Source organism: Schistocerca cancellata, chromosome 4 (genome assembly GCF_023864275.1).
Source record: "Schistocerca cancellata isolate TAMUIC-IGC-003103 chromosome 4, iqSchCanc2.1, whole genome shotgun sequence".
In the NCBI taxonomy this organism is placed as follows: Eukaryota; Metazoa; Arthropoda; class Insecta; order Orthoptera; family Acrididae; genus Schistocerca; species Schistocerca cancellata.
In genome coordinates, this window is record NC_064629.1 from 641,907,198 (window position 1) to 641,922,479 (window position 15,282).

A 15,282-nucleotide genomic window follows, 5' to 3' on the forward strand; every position below is an offset into this window, starting at 1 on the left:
TTGTCGGTGGATCACGATAGCAAATATCTTTCAACTTTCCCCACAGAAAGAAATCCGGGGACGTCAGATCCGGTGAACGTGTGGGCCGTGGTATGGTGCTTCGACTACTAATCCACCTGTCATGAAATATGCTATTCAATACCGTTTTAACCGCACGCGAGCTATGTGATGGGCATCCATCATGTTGGAAGTACATTGCCATTCTGTCATGCAGTGAAACATCTTGTAGTAACATCGGTAGAACGTTACGTAGGAAATCAGCATACATTGCACCATTTAGATTGCCATCGATAAAATGGGGGCGAATTATCCTTCCTCCCATAATGCCGCACCATACATTAACCTGCCAAGGTCGCTGATGGTCCACTTGTCGCAGCCATCGTGGATTTTTCGTTGCCCAATAGTGCACATTATGCTGGTTTACGTTACCGCTGTTGGTGAATGACGCTTCATCGATAAATAGAACGCGTGCAAAAAATCTGTCATCGTCCTGTAATTTTTCTTGTGCCCAGTGGCAGAACTGTACACGACGTTCAAAGTCGTCGCCATGCAATTCCTGGTGCATAGAAATATGGCGCGGGTGCAATCGATGTTGATGTAGCATTCTCAACACCGACGTTTTTGAGATTCCCGATTCTCGCGCAATTTGTCTGCTACTTATGTGCGGATTAGCCGCGACAGCAGCTAAAACACCTACTTAGGCATCATCATTTGCTGGAGGTTGTGGTTGACGTTTCACATGTGGCTGAACGCTTTCTGTTTCCTTAAATAACGAAATTATCCGGCGAATGGTCCGGACACTTGGATGATGTCGTCCAGGGTACCGAGCAGCACACATAGCACACGCCCGTTGGGCATTTTGATCACAATAGCCATATATCAGCACGATATCGACCTTTTCCCCAAGTGGTAAACGCTCCATTTTAACACGGGTAATGTATCACGAAGCAAATACCGTCCACACTGACGGAATTTTGCATGATACCACGTACTTATACGTTTGCGACTATTGCAGCGCCATCTATCACAAAGCGAAAAAAGTGGTCCAACTAAATCATTCATATTTCTTTACATACTACACGAATATGTAATAAAAATGAGGGTTCCTATTTTAAAAAAAGCAGTTGATATCAGTTTGACCTATGGCAGCGCCATCTAGCGGGCTAACCATAGCGCCATCTGGTTTCTCCCTTCAAGCTAGAGGAGTTTCGTACTTTGTAGTTTTTTTGTTTTGATGCTTATTTCGTGAGATATTTGGCCTGTTCACTGTCAATGGACCACCCTGTATAAATCAAACTTAACTTCTCTTTCAAGGAACATTATGGATGTTTTGTCCTTACATTTTTTAAAGTAAATAAAGCATTTAACTTCACTGCTACCGTACTTCGTAAAATACTTCCAGACTAGGGATGGTGCCACTGTCAAGGACAACAGCGAGAAACTACCGAATAGACCAGGCGAGGGAAGACTTGCACACGTACTTACATGTGTACCCTGTACTGATAACAGGTGCATTATTGTCTCAGGAAAGTTGTACCGATTCTTATGTCATGTGTTCATTGCTAGTTTCTAATTGTCACCATTGTTATTAAAAAAAAGGCAATGATCGCTTTTTCCATTTTCTATAATAACCTGATATTTCGAAGCAATGGAAATTTTACGAATAGAAGTCATTCACTTTTTTAAAAAAGTTTTATTTAAAAACTAAAAATTTTGGCACTTCTTCTGTCACAAATTTATATGCCGGCTCTTTCTCTCAGACATCAGTAAAAAATGAAAAAAACCTGTTATAACTGAGACCAAAAGAATTCCGAAAAATATCGGTTATTCTGAATTACAACATCGGTATCGGTCGTAACCGGTCGGTTTTTCCCATCCCCTGGCGTAGCCGGTGACTACGCACAAAGCCACGCCCCATTTTGCTGGCGTTAAGTGAAACCAACAAACAATTCTCGGCCCTCCAGCTTAAACTGAATTTCAGTGATCACATAAGGAGAGAAGTGTACTGGAAACCATTGAGAAAGCACAGATGGCTCATGCGCAAATCGAAGCCGAACGGTTGCAAAAAAGGCGTGCCAAATACAGATGCAGCTGCAGCGGCGTTTTGAGTGTGTAGAGGTGACGTATGAGAGAGGGGCTGCGCCACGTGAGGCGTCTTCGTCGGCAGACAGAAGACGATCGCCTTGCTTAAATTAGTCTGCGCGTCCTGCTAGGCCAAACCAGTGCTGGGGCGGCTGCGCAGCGGCGCCACGGAACCATCGTAAGTACTGTCTCATCTCAGCTTGTCTTATGTTGCGCCATAACCAGCAATTTCATCGTCAGCGTTCTACTTCGTGTTCTACTTCCTACAAACGCTCTCTGTACCTTCCGAAATCAGCCCGTATTTCTTCTTCCTTCTGTTTTGTCCTGACCCCGTCACTTAGGTAATAAATTCCTTTTTGTTAAGTTATTAAGTTACTTTGTGGACTTTAGTTGATACTACTTACTGGTGATTCATAAAATGCAGCGATTCCATCGCCCACTGCAGCACAAAGCAATACGTAGTGATGCATCGTCAGCCTTCAAAGCAGGATCCAAACGCTCAATTTTGTACTTAAACCGATTACTCGTCTATCAAACACGATTACATTATGCATTTAGCGTACTTTTAGTTACTCGTTATTGCGCTTGTGGTGCGATCCGCTCCAGTTCGGAGCGATACTTTTTTTATTACAATAACTGATTTGCAGAAGCATCATCCATCTGTCATATTCTATACGTACAGGAATTGAATATATGACACACATTCGGACCACAGATCGTTTTATATTTTATATCAAACAATGAAAAATTATCCGTCATTCAGCTTGACGCTAAGCTTGAGAATGTCTCACATTTAGTATCACATCTTATGTAATTAGAGAGACTAATTAACACATGTACATTTAACGTTAATGTTTCACTACATGCAAAGTGAAACGTCTGAGAGAAATCTCCAGATCGATTCATGGGCACATTTGTGTTTCGTTTCCAATATTAGAACCAGAATGTTTGCCAAGATTTCGTACGACCTCTACAACGTAGATATTACAAACGAGAGGGAAAAAAATGGAACTTGAAGGTGACGCGGTTTATTCTAAAATCTTAACTTGTTTCGCTGTATCATAAGTAAGGAGTACCACAGTTTCGCGTTGACGAAGCGTGTTGTAATAGCAATGCAACGTCATAATTACAGTGATTATGAAAAAATAAGATATTTATGTTCTGTAATTTTCCGGATTAGAATCATTATGCTAAATAGTATTCAGAGCGGAAGTGTAAGACGTAAAATAGATATGAAAAAACACACACACACACACACACACACACACAGAGAGAGAGAGAGAGAGAGAGAGAGAGAGAGAGAGAGATAGTGATGCAATGCATTCTCCGTCAAATAAAGCAATGTCATAACTCATTATTTGTAGTGCGCGAAACAAGATTTTGTAGAGATAAACCGTTTGGCTGATGTGAACGAAAGTGTGTTCTCGTCAACGGACAACATCCAAAGCCATACCTCTTGTTCTAGAAGATTGTGTGGGGACGAATTACGGATTACCTATTGTTTATCAATGATTCCGCGAGTCTGTGTCTCATTTTGACCCACTTTTGTTGTGTGTGTTTGAGGAATATTTGAAATGAAATGTGACGGTGTTTACTGCAGGATTCATAGATATTCCATAAAGTATGTGATTATTCTGAGTATCAAACTGTTCGCTTTTCCCATATTGCCTTGAAGCTTTGTGTGGGAACCGCATCATATTTTCCAGTGTATGTGTGTTTCATCGTTGTGTTGTTGGAAATGTGACTCCAATTTCAAGGTGGCTATTTTGCACGTTTGCCATCACAAATGATTATATAGTTTCAACGTCAGAGAAACAAGAAGTGACGCTTCGGCTACCGTTCCGTTGACTGAGTTCATTGAAGATAATATTTAAAGACAAGGACGGAACAGAAAATCGGCAGCGACCGTTTTGAAGAAGCCACCTCAGTGTTCGGCAGAAGCGATTTCGTGAAACTGCGGAAAACTTTACTCAGTATGAACAGAGAGGGATTTGAAATGAGTATCTCCCGAGTAGAAGGACCAGTATCTTCACCTCTGAGCCAACTCGCTCCACCTAATGAATCGCCTAAGTTTCCATTGTGGATGCACTCGAGTAGTCCTTGACGTCTCTACATTTTGCAGTTTACATCTATGTTCATACAGTAATTATGTATTCTGTTCATGTCACATTAGATGCTTTCCGTTTTACGTAAAGACGTATGTTTTTCTTCGTTGAGTAAAAGGTTCGTTTTATAAGGAGTCATAGGCGTGATTTCACAACTACATTGCGAACTAGATATAACATAACACTTCCTAATTACCTCATGAACAATATTTTCCAGTTGAGCACCGTTTGCTGGTCAACATCAGTATGAATATTTTAGAACTGCGTACGTTACGAATTTCTTTTCGTTCTACTTCCTTTATCGCCTTGCATTTACCGTCCATGTAGCAGATTCGTGAACGGTCTGTTCCTTCGATTATTGTGCCCTGCGCTCGTACATATAAATAACCTGACATATCTTTTTCGGTGCCCTCTATATGAATTGACACCATAAGCTGGCAAAGGCGAAAGAGCCGGTAATCCCCTGCATCTGGATTGGGGTGATCCTTATTTTTTCAAATTTCGCGTTTCTTCATACACACCACCTATTTTTTTTCCTTTTATTTTAAAAAGAATTTTAAGGCCTGTTTTGTTGAAACCGAAGAGGAGGAACCAATGCCACAGTGGCCGAGAAGTTATGTCGTGTCATTACATGTTGTTTAGCATTGCTTATGCGCGTACTTGACTGCTATCATAGGGTGGTGCTTATATTTGTGTTATATAAAGATGTCAAGTGATTTGAGAACCCCAGCCAATTTTATTATTTGTGGCATGTTTTTATAACATGCTAAGTTTCATTACACTCATACCGCAACGGACTTAAATATTTAAATAAGAGTTATATATTGAAATAATCGTGTGTATTTTCTATTGTAATAAACAATTGAAATCAACCTATTACGTATGTTTTGCAAATACGCTTAAATATATTTAAATGGGATAAATTTAAATACTACTATATAAAAGAACATACAAAATGTGTGAATGCAGCGTAAGTCAACACTAGTTTTAAGCAAAATTTCCTTTGCACTGCCTTTTTACTGTCAATCAGGGTATTTTCTCCGGTGATTCTGCAAACATCACAAAATTAATTCTTATTGTTCTTCATCGGATGTCATATTTACTGAAATCTTACATCAATTTCACTCCTCTTTTTGCCATATCTTACGTCACCCAAGAAAAATGAAGAAAAAAGTACCTCATTTAAGAAATAAAAATCTATGCTTATCTTCTTCAACATGTCCAAACTCTTGACTGAAACGAACTCTTAACTCCGCTGCAGAGCCAAAATCTCATTCTGGAAACATCCCCCAGGTTGAGGCTAAGCCATGTCTCCGCAATATCCTTTCTTCCAGGAGTACAAGTCCTGCAAGTTTCAAATTCAAATGGTTCAAGTGGCTCTGAGCACTATGGGACTTAACATCTGAGGTCATCAGCCCCTAGACTTAGAACTGCTTAAACCTAACTAACCTAAGGACAGCACACACATCCATGCCCGAGGCAGGATTCGAACCTGCGACCGTAGCAGCAGCGCGGTTCCGGACCGAAGGGCCTAGAACCGCTCGGCCACAACGAACGGCTATGCAAGGTTCGCAGGAGAGCTTCTGTAAGTTTAGAAGGTAGGAGATGAGGTACTGGCGGAACCACAGCTGAGAGCACCGATCATGAGTCGTGATTGGGTGGATCAGTCGCTTGAGGACTTGCCCGGGAATGGCAAAGGTCCCGAGTTCGAGGTTCTGTCCAGCACACAATTTTACTATGCCAGAAAGCTTCATACAGCGCACATTCCGCCGCAGAGAGAAAATATCAATCTGGAGTGTGATAGCAGTCAAGCACTTGTATAAGCAGTAATAAACAACACACGGTGACATGACGCAAATTGTCGGCATCTGCGGTATGAATTTCTCGTCTTCAAGTTCAACAAAATAGGTCTTAAAATTCTTCTTAAAACACAAGGAAAAAATCTAAGGGGTACGCGAGAAGAAACATGAAATTCGAAAAAAGAAGGAACAACCTAATTTCGATGCAGGGCGTCGCTTGCAAGAAGTGTTCTGGGCACAGAGCTTAGATTGTCTAATAAATTGTAGTTAAACTGCCACTTGTCAGAACGTTGCCTGGAGTGGTAGTCATATACAAATGTTTGTCATAGACAAAATTAGCTATGTGTGAAGCGTTCAATAAATTCGAAAGTGAAATTCTACCTACCGACTTGACAGAAAGTCCTAAGAAGTTTTGGACTTATGTTAAATCAGCAACAGTATCGCTGCCATCTTCCCAGATACTCTGTGACCAGAGTGGCATTCAAAAAGAGGATGACACAGGGAAAGGCGAAACACTAAACGTATTTTTCCATAACTGTTTCACAGACGAAGATCGCACTGCAGCTCCTCATTTAAACTGTCGCAGAAACTACAAAATGACATATCGAAATAAGTGACCATGGGACAGGAAAGTAACTGAAATCGCTCAACGGAGGAAAGGCCACTGGACTTGGCGGGGATGCCAGTTCGATTCTACACAGAGTTTCCAAAAGAACTGCTGCTCTTCTAACAGATCTCTTGAGGAGCGAAGCGTTCCTAATGATTGCTAAAAAGAGCAGATCATTTCAGTTTTCAGAAAGGATCGTCGACGAGATGCACAAAACTATAGGCCTATATCTCTGACGTCTCTCTGTTGCAGAAATGTAGGAATTGTTTTATGCCTGCTTATTATGGCATTTCTGGGGACCTAATATCTTTTCTGCAGGTATCAACATTGGTTCCGAAAACTGTTCGTCTACGAGACCCAGTAAGCAGTAGATACGGGCGTCCAGCTAGATAGCGTGTTCCTTGACTTCCTGAAGGTGTTCGATACATTTACACACTGCCGACTAATGAACAAAACACAGGCGTACGGAATATCAGACCATCCGTGTGGCTGGTTTGAAGAGTTTCTAGTAAATAGGACACAGCACATCATTCTGAACGGAGAGAAGTATTCAGACGTAGATATAACTTCGGTTGTGCCCCAAAGGAGTGTTACAGGACCACTCCTTTCACAGTGTATATAAATGACCTAATAAATAACATCGCAAGTTCCATGAGGCCTTTCGCTGATGATGCTGTTGTGTATAGAGAAGTCGTAACGCTAGAAAATTGTAGCGAAATGCAGGAAGACCTGCCGAGGATCGACACTTGGTGCAGGGAGTGGCAACTGACCATCAACATAAACAATTAACGTATTGCGAAAACAATGATAGTAAGACCCTTGATTGTATGATTACACGATTGCAGAACAATGAGCGGAAGCAGTTACTTCCATAACGTATGAAGTGATATGTCCACTGATGGCGACCCGAAAAATATCTAGGTAGCAATGACTAGATATTTTTTATTTATCAAAGATTAAGAGCATGTCTGCTCTCACGTGAATTCAAACAAAATATAAAATAAGTCACTCTTTAAACAGAACAACAATACTTCTGGCTGCTCAAGGCTGGTCAGATTGTCACTGAGTCTAAGTTGACTAAATATACACTTCATAAAAGCCAAAGTTCTATCGAACGCTCAGTGTTAAGTACAAAATGAGTGAACAAAGTTTAAGTCGAATAGGGAGCAAAACTGTCTAAGTCTGGCGTTTAGTTATTTGAAAGTTAAACAGGAATAAATTTACAATCCCACAAGTCTGCTACGACAACAGAGTCCCCATCTTCTTCGGCAAGGAGGGCACGAACACTCAAAAGCCCACAGCCGACAATTCCCGCAGTCCCGAAGTCAGACGTGAACGACAGAGACGCTGTGCGCCGACTCTCGAATGAGAATCCTGTGGAATCGGCACCTGCCGCAGGAAACTCACTCGGAGCAAACTGGTCTGGTCTGGCTCGAGAGGTGCCCTAAATACTACTCGGCCCTAGGTTACAGCCTGAACTATTTTCGATCACGTGTCTTGCAGAAGAGAGTAGGTCCGTGTGGACGGCGGCCTCTAGCAGTACTTGGGTTACGTCCTTGTGGACCATGGCTATCTGCCTTCCAGAAAATTGCCCACTTTGTGTTAGGCATCTTCGAAGAGCTGATGTCATGTTGGTTACGGAGGTCACAGGCGTTAAGCCTTGGTACAGCATCTTCCCGCTCCCCACATCCCAACCCCCCTCCCACAGAGGGGAGGAGATGGTGAATTTCATCTCAACATCCCTGGAGTAGGCAGGTTCCAGGGCCCACATTAGGTATTTTGAGTGAAAAACGGTGGCAGGTAGATTGCTGACTAGGGGTCAGTGAACTGTGTGTTTAACGATAGAAAGTTGGGACCAATGACATCAATGTGAAGTTTCTTTGCAAGAGACGTGACATCCTGCGGGGTTGACCTGTAGGATGCCAGAGAAAGGGTGAGAACCTCATTCAGACGATGGTGACAGTGAAGTTTAGGCATTTGAGTTGTAAAGGAACAGCCGAAACATGCTACTAGTTAGTTTCAGGCAAGGTGGAAGGGTGATGTGGGAACTAAGACAATGCCAATGGAGAATTCTGCAGATGGAAACTGTGGACCATTGTCTGTAACAATGATGTCAGGAAGTTGTTTAGGTGGAAAAACATGAATACTGTGTCTAGTTGATGTGACATTCATGGTTGAAACGTATGGGAACCCACTGCCTGTGTCTATTGAAATTTACCAAGTGTGGCCCAAGAAAGGTCCCACAAAATCCAAATGAAGCCTTGACCAAGGGCTGGAAGAGAATGGCGGAGCTAACATTGTGGTGGGGCAGCCTGCTCGCTCTGGCAGGTAGTGCAAGAGGACACCATTTGAGTTATATCAGTGCCCATTCCACGCCAATAGACATGTTGGTGGGCCAGTCATTCAATGAGCACCACGCCCCAGAGCCTTAACTGGAGAGATGCAGAGATGACCACCTGTGTGTGACTATTTCCTCCGTGGAGCAGCAGCACATTGTTCAGCTTGCAAGAGGACACCATTTGAGTAATATCAGTGTCCATTCCACGCCAATAGACATGTTGGTGGGCTAGTCATTCAATGAGCACCACGCCCCAGAGCCTTAACTGGAAAGATGCAAAGATGACCACCTGGGGATGACTGTTTCCTCCGTGGAGCAGCAGCACATTTTTCAGCTTTGAGAGCTCTTTCCGATGGTGCCAGTAGGCCTGGATCTCCAGCTCCTGGATCTGGCGACCAACTGTGGCATACCAGATGAAGGATCTTGCTGATGGTTGGATCCTCCATGTTGACCGAGCGAGGTGGCGCAGTGGTTAGCACACTGGACTCGCATTCAGGAGGACGACAGTTCAATCCCGCGTCGGGCCATCCTGATTTAGGTTTTCCGCGATTTCCCTAAACTGCCTCAGGCAAATGCCGGGATGGTTCCTTTTAAAGGGCACAGCCGACTTCCTTCCCCATCCTTCCCAATGAGACCAATGACGCCGCAGTTTGGTCTTCTCCCCCCAAAATAAACCCAATCCAACCCTTCAAGTTGTGGCATGTGATGAGTTTGGTGTCCAATAGGAAGTTGGCCATGGCTTCATCCGTAGTGATATCATGGTGGAAACAAACTGTGAAATATAAAATTGTTAAGGTTTTCATGGCAACTTGTTGACAAATTGTCTGATGGCTTCTGGCTTGGGCTCTTTGGCTGATATTTTTTTCATAACTTTTCTGACGTTTCGCCAGCACAAGTGGCTGGTATTGTCAAAGCTTCACCCTCTATTGCTCATGGTGGAGGGTGAAGCTTTGGCAATGCCAGCCACTCGTACTGGCGAAATGTGAGAAAAATTATCAAACAAACGTCAGCCAAAGAACACGAGACAGAAGCCAACACATAAATTTGTCAGCCTTCGGGATCCTTGTCGAACACAGGGGCTTGACCCAGGAGTAGATGTGAAAGGAGACAAACGTTTGCATGTTGTAAGGTAGAATATCATAATTACAACTTGACAGGAACAAGGCCCACCACTAAAGGCAGCATGGAGTTTTGGTGGAAATGTTGGCTAAAACCTTGAAAATAGGGAGCATGCCTACCATACCCATAATCATAAATTTTTTTAAGGATGAAAATGGTGGGTAATGGTTCTTTCTTTATATGACTATAATTTCACTAAGCAGAAGTAGGGCTTTTCGGACACAGAAGCGATTGTACATTCCACACTGTCAATCACGTGGGACAGGCTGCTCCCATCCCACACTCTGATTCATCTGCTGCCAGTATAAGATTTGGCGGGCTTGTATGCTGTGAGGCACAAGGAGTGGAAAAGGGCCTGTTTTAAGTCTCTGAGAGCATTGAAACGCACTGTTGTCCGTTGTCAATGAACACTTTTCTGCAGTAGGTCATGTAGTGGTTCAGCAATGGCGGCCACATGGGGAATAAAATTTTTGTAGTAATTTGTAACAACGCTGATTTCAGCTAGCTATTATTGATAGGAGCCAGAAGCTTTCCTACTACCTTGGTGTACTGAGACATGAGGCACGTACTAGAAGCGCTGACAATGTGCCCAAGATATTCAAGTTGACGCACAAAGAAAAGACACTTGTCCTTGTTACATTTTAGATTTGCCTGTTGGAGGACTGTGAACACAGTGTACAAGTTGTTGGCCAGATCCTGGGCGTTGCCTGTGATGAGAATGTCATCTGATTAATTTGCTGTGCCCAATACATTGTGCATGAGATCACTGAAATATTGCTGGGGTACTAGCTACAGGGAAGTCTGTTGTACTATCTGACGACTAAGATATGTCAGGATTCTTCATCCAATGGCAGTTGGAGGTATGCGTCCCTCAGGTCAATTTTTGCAAACACTTTTCTGCCTGCTGGATGGGCCACAATGTCCCCTACCTTAGATATCAGGTATGCATCATGGCTGATTGAGCATTGATGGTCGTCTTGAAATACCCGCAGATGTGTAAGGTTTTTCAATGATGACAGTTGGTGTGGCCTGTCTAGAAGAGCTGAAAAATGCATTGCTGTGAGAAAAAAGCTGCACAAACGTCCAGTCAGATCATTATAAGATTTAAAAGTGATGTATAAAGTGTGGCATCCTGCTTTAAATGTACCGAAATGTAAAAGTGTGTACTTCATACAATGCAAAAAATGTTTCATATGGCTCTGAGCACTTGGCGACTTAACTTCTGAGGTCATCAGTCGCCTAGAACTTAGAACTAATTAAACATAACTAACCTAAGGACATCACACACATCCATGCCCGAGGCAGGATTCGAACCTGCGACCGTAGCGGTCGCTCGGTTCCAGACTGTAGCGCCTAGAACCGCACGGCCACTCCGGCCGGCTCATACAATGCAAAAACGCAGTATCACATGATTACACTATCAATGAATCTCAGCTGGAATTAATCAATTCACACAATTCCATAGGTGTAACACGTTATGGCAATATGAAATTTGATGATCAAATAAGCTCAATCGTTAGACAAAACATGTGGTAGACCTAATTTCACTGGCAGGTGTCTGCAGTCTGCAAAGGAGAATACTTTAAAACACTCGTACATCCCACCTTACAATATTTCTCAAACTTGTGAGACCCATACCAAATAGAACTAAAAAGGGATAGTGAACGTACCCAAAGAAGCGCAGCAAGAATGGTCATAAGTAGAGACAGCATCATAAAAACCTCAAAATATGCATGAAGAATGATTAAAAATGCATGAAAAGTGTCGAAACATCCCAGATCAGATAATAAAAAAACATGGTATTACTGCGTGCATTATATCTCAAAGTCGAACCTGTGCATATTAGTTACGAGGAGCAGTACCGGCCACGCGAAAAATCGGTACATTTACAATGCTGATGTCATTTCCTGAATACTTTCTGGTAGAGGTTAGGAAGGGGGACTTCCTGGGATTATTTTCTAAAAATTTGCAAAATGGAGACGCATACCATGTTTCAACAATTGTTCCTTCTTTGCTGTTGTGGTCGGTAACAAGCGGATGCGATGAGAGTGAGTCACAGCGAAACAGTTGATGTGTATAGGACCAACCTCGAGATATATCGCACGCGGAGGAGCACACTCAAAAACTCCGTAATATTTTATTTAAAAAAAACGTACAATCAAGAATTTTTTTGAACAGCAATCATTTTTAATTAATACTATTGGACCAAAGCATCATTTACAATTTATTTTACATTTTTCTACTATGGTAAACATAAACGACCAAGTACTGTTCCAGTTGTTGGGCAGTAAGATTGTGTCTTCGATCACTCAAAATATTTTTGTAAGCAGAAAAGGACCGTTCTACAGCAACTGAGATAATCGGGCAGAATTTGAATTTGGGTGCTATGTTGGCACTTCTTGTTTCTGGTAAATGTGCACCCGTCTGATTAATAAAACTATCAATTTGGCACAAGGATTCAGAGCCTGGGTTATTGTTTAAAATGTTTTCAAACTTTTCTTTAAGTTTTCTTGGGAATACCTCAGGCAATGAATAGTTCACTAGAATAATTTTATTCATTAACTGAATAGATTCATTCAACGCCAAACCTTCAGTTTCAAGCTTTTTAATACTTGAGTGCTAATCACAGCAATGTATTTTTTAATACCTGAATCATTAAAAGCTTTCTTGCACTGGCAAACTGCGAAAGCTTCTACACTATCGAAGTCTTTTACTACCCCTCTAATGGTCTCGAAATGTTCAGCTTTGACCCACATACCCCAACGAGTTACCACTGCTTCGGGAGGTAAGGCACATCTGGTAGTTTTTCTTTGTAGGTCTTGATGCGAGCAGAAGCCTTTAGAAACCCTTTGTTTGCCGATAAAATCAGTTTATTTACATTCGCAAACGCGGAACGTATTTGTTCAGCAAGGCGATGTACTCCACGAGCAAAGCACGTCACATGAATCAAATTGGGATAAAATACTCGGAGGGCTTTTCCTGCTTTGATCATATAGGGAGCAGCATCTGAAATAAACACCCTTTCATCTGCAGAAGAATCTGAAAATATTTTTCTAATACCCTTATTCACAAATCTGGCAATCGCAGAATGATTTCTTTTTCAAGTTCTTTGCAGGTCGCTAAATAGGAAGAAGAAGGCTCTTCTTTTAAAACACCAACAATTAAATTTGCAATGTAACGGCCACAAGTTTCTGTAATTTCGTCAACTGAAAATCAGATAATGCTGTCCTTGAGTTAATTGCGTATCTCTTCCAGAACATTTACGTAAATTGTCGGTATGTAATGTTTATGCAATGTTGATTCATGTGACATTATTTTGATTTAAGCAATATTTACGCGGGAAGACTTTGAGGATAGGCTTTGTAAGTTTGTGAAGAGGAATACTGATTGCAATGAATGCTTCACATACATCCGTGTTAAACCGACGTTATTAGTTACCTTTGGACAAATCCCTGCTACTGCAACTTGCTGTTGACAGAAGTTGTTGTTGCCGCGCGGGATTAGCCGAGCGGTTTAAGGCGCTGCGGTCATGGACAGTGCGGTTGGTCCCGGCGGAGGGTCGAGTCCTCCCTCGGGTATGGGTGTGCGTGTTGTCCTTAGGATAATTTAGGTTAAGTAGTGTTTAAGCTGTTGACGTGGTCCTTTCTTCTGCATTTCTGCGATATGAAGACTTGTCTTGACATGGTGGTCTATTTGAAACTTTTTTGCACGAAACGATTTTCTCGAAAACTCGACAATGTAAAACAATTCCGTCATATGAAATTGTTCCAGAATGGTCAGCTATCCACGAAACGACGTTTCTTTTTTCGAACGGCATCGCGCACAACACGTTACACAGTACACGTCGTAAACACTTTCTGCTGTGTACAAGTAAATAGAAAGCTGAACTGAAACAATGGACGTACGATTAAAAGCTTGCGTGGTTTAATTTAATTGTTGCCGACGCGTACTTTATGACAGCGGAGAGGATTAACCAGGGGCCGGCCGCGGTGGTCTAGCGGTTCTGGCGCTGCAGTCCGGAACTGCAGGACTGCTACGGTCGCAGGTTCGAATCCTGCCTCGGGCATGGGTGTGTGTGATGTCCTTAGGTTAGTTAGGTTTAAGTAGTTCTAAGTTCTAGGGGACTTATGACCTAAGATGTTGAGTCCCATAGTGCTCAGAGCCATTTGAACCATTTTTGATTAACCAGGGGCGCTGGGGCAGGAGCATTGACTCTGTCTGCCTGTTCCTGTTCCTCTTCTCTAATGATTTCGCTAGGCAGTGGCCTCTCAGTTAGCGATTGCACGCAGTTCTAGGTCGTGGTCAATCTGTGAGACATCAAAACTAGATCGAGCTAGAGAGCACCTGTCTAAATTTTTAAAATATTGTAAACATAGAGCGAAAATATGCATCGTCAATAGTTTTTAGTTAAAATATGCAATAACCGGTGAAAAGAAGCCAAATATGCAAATGCATATGCAACAAGCAAATGCATATAATCCGGTCTCTAGTCATAAGTTTGTTTCACTCGCGAGAGAGCTCGGAGAAATGTTCAAAAAGCTGAACTTGCAGATGTTTCCTTTGCCAGCCGTCAGTGCCGGCTGAGAAATCACGATGGCGTTTAAAATACATGTGATTGTTATCGCAGAACAAGCAAGAGTGAGGCTCGACCGAAAACACTGTGTTATTTTACTGAACACGCTGGGGCGGTGTTCAAGCTGAGACGTTTGTAGTTTGTGGCCAGTGGAAGCCGAGGCAACGGTGCTATGATCGCGCTACGAGAAGTCTTATGGCAGAGGAGCGAGAGGGAAGCGCCCTATGCGCATGTGCAACGCGAGCGAATTATGTGCAGCAGCTGCGGGGTATATGGACGCACTGCTATGGCAGCTCACGCAGAGTGAAAAGTATGCGGCTGCGGAATTTCGCCGCTTGCCAGCCGCATATCCCATAGTGGAACGGAAATCGCGCGACGGCAGCGACAGAAGTCTGGGCAATCCACGCAGGCGGAGGAACAGGTGCGTGAAGAGCGGCCAGCTGACAGCAGTGGAGTGGTTGCTGACTGACGGTAGTAGGTTGTTCGTTCTGAGGCTGTATGTCTTACAGGGTGTGTTCTTTTCATATAGAGAAAACTAACACAGAAATTTTGATAATGGAGGTAGGTGAAAGGCCTTTGATTTGGGGCAAAAGGAGACAAGAATACATGAATATAAACAAGAAAGATATTGCATGACATGACATTTGCTGTGAATTATT

At 42.7% G+C, this 15,282-nt stretch overlaps 1 protein-coding gene across 2 annotated transcripts in view; it reads left to right on the forward strand.

The window, feature by feature from the left end:
• Positions 1-2,123: 2,123 nt before the first annotated feature.
• The window catches only part of LOC126183464 (glutamate receptor ionotropic, kainate 2-like), a 499,151-nt gene continuing 485,992 nt past the window's right edge, over positions 2,124-15,282 (forward strand). The window contains exon 1 of one of the 2 annotated variants that reach the window (XM_049925465.1): positions 2,124-2,260. The gene's annotated coding sequence lies outside the window, so the exon portion shown is untranslated. The remainder of the gene's footprint in view (positions 2,261-15,282) is intronic. The other variant, XM_049925464.1, reaches the window with a different exon arrangement.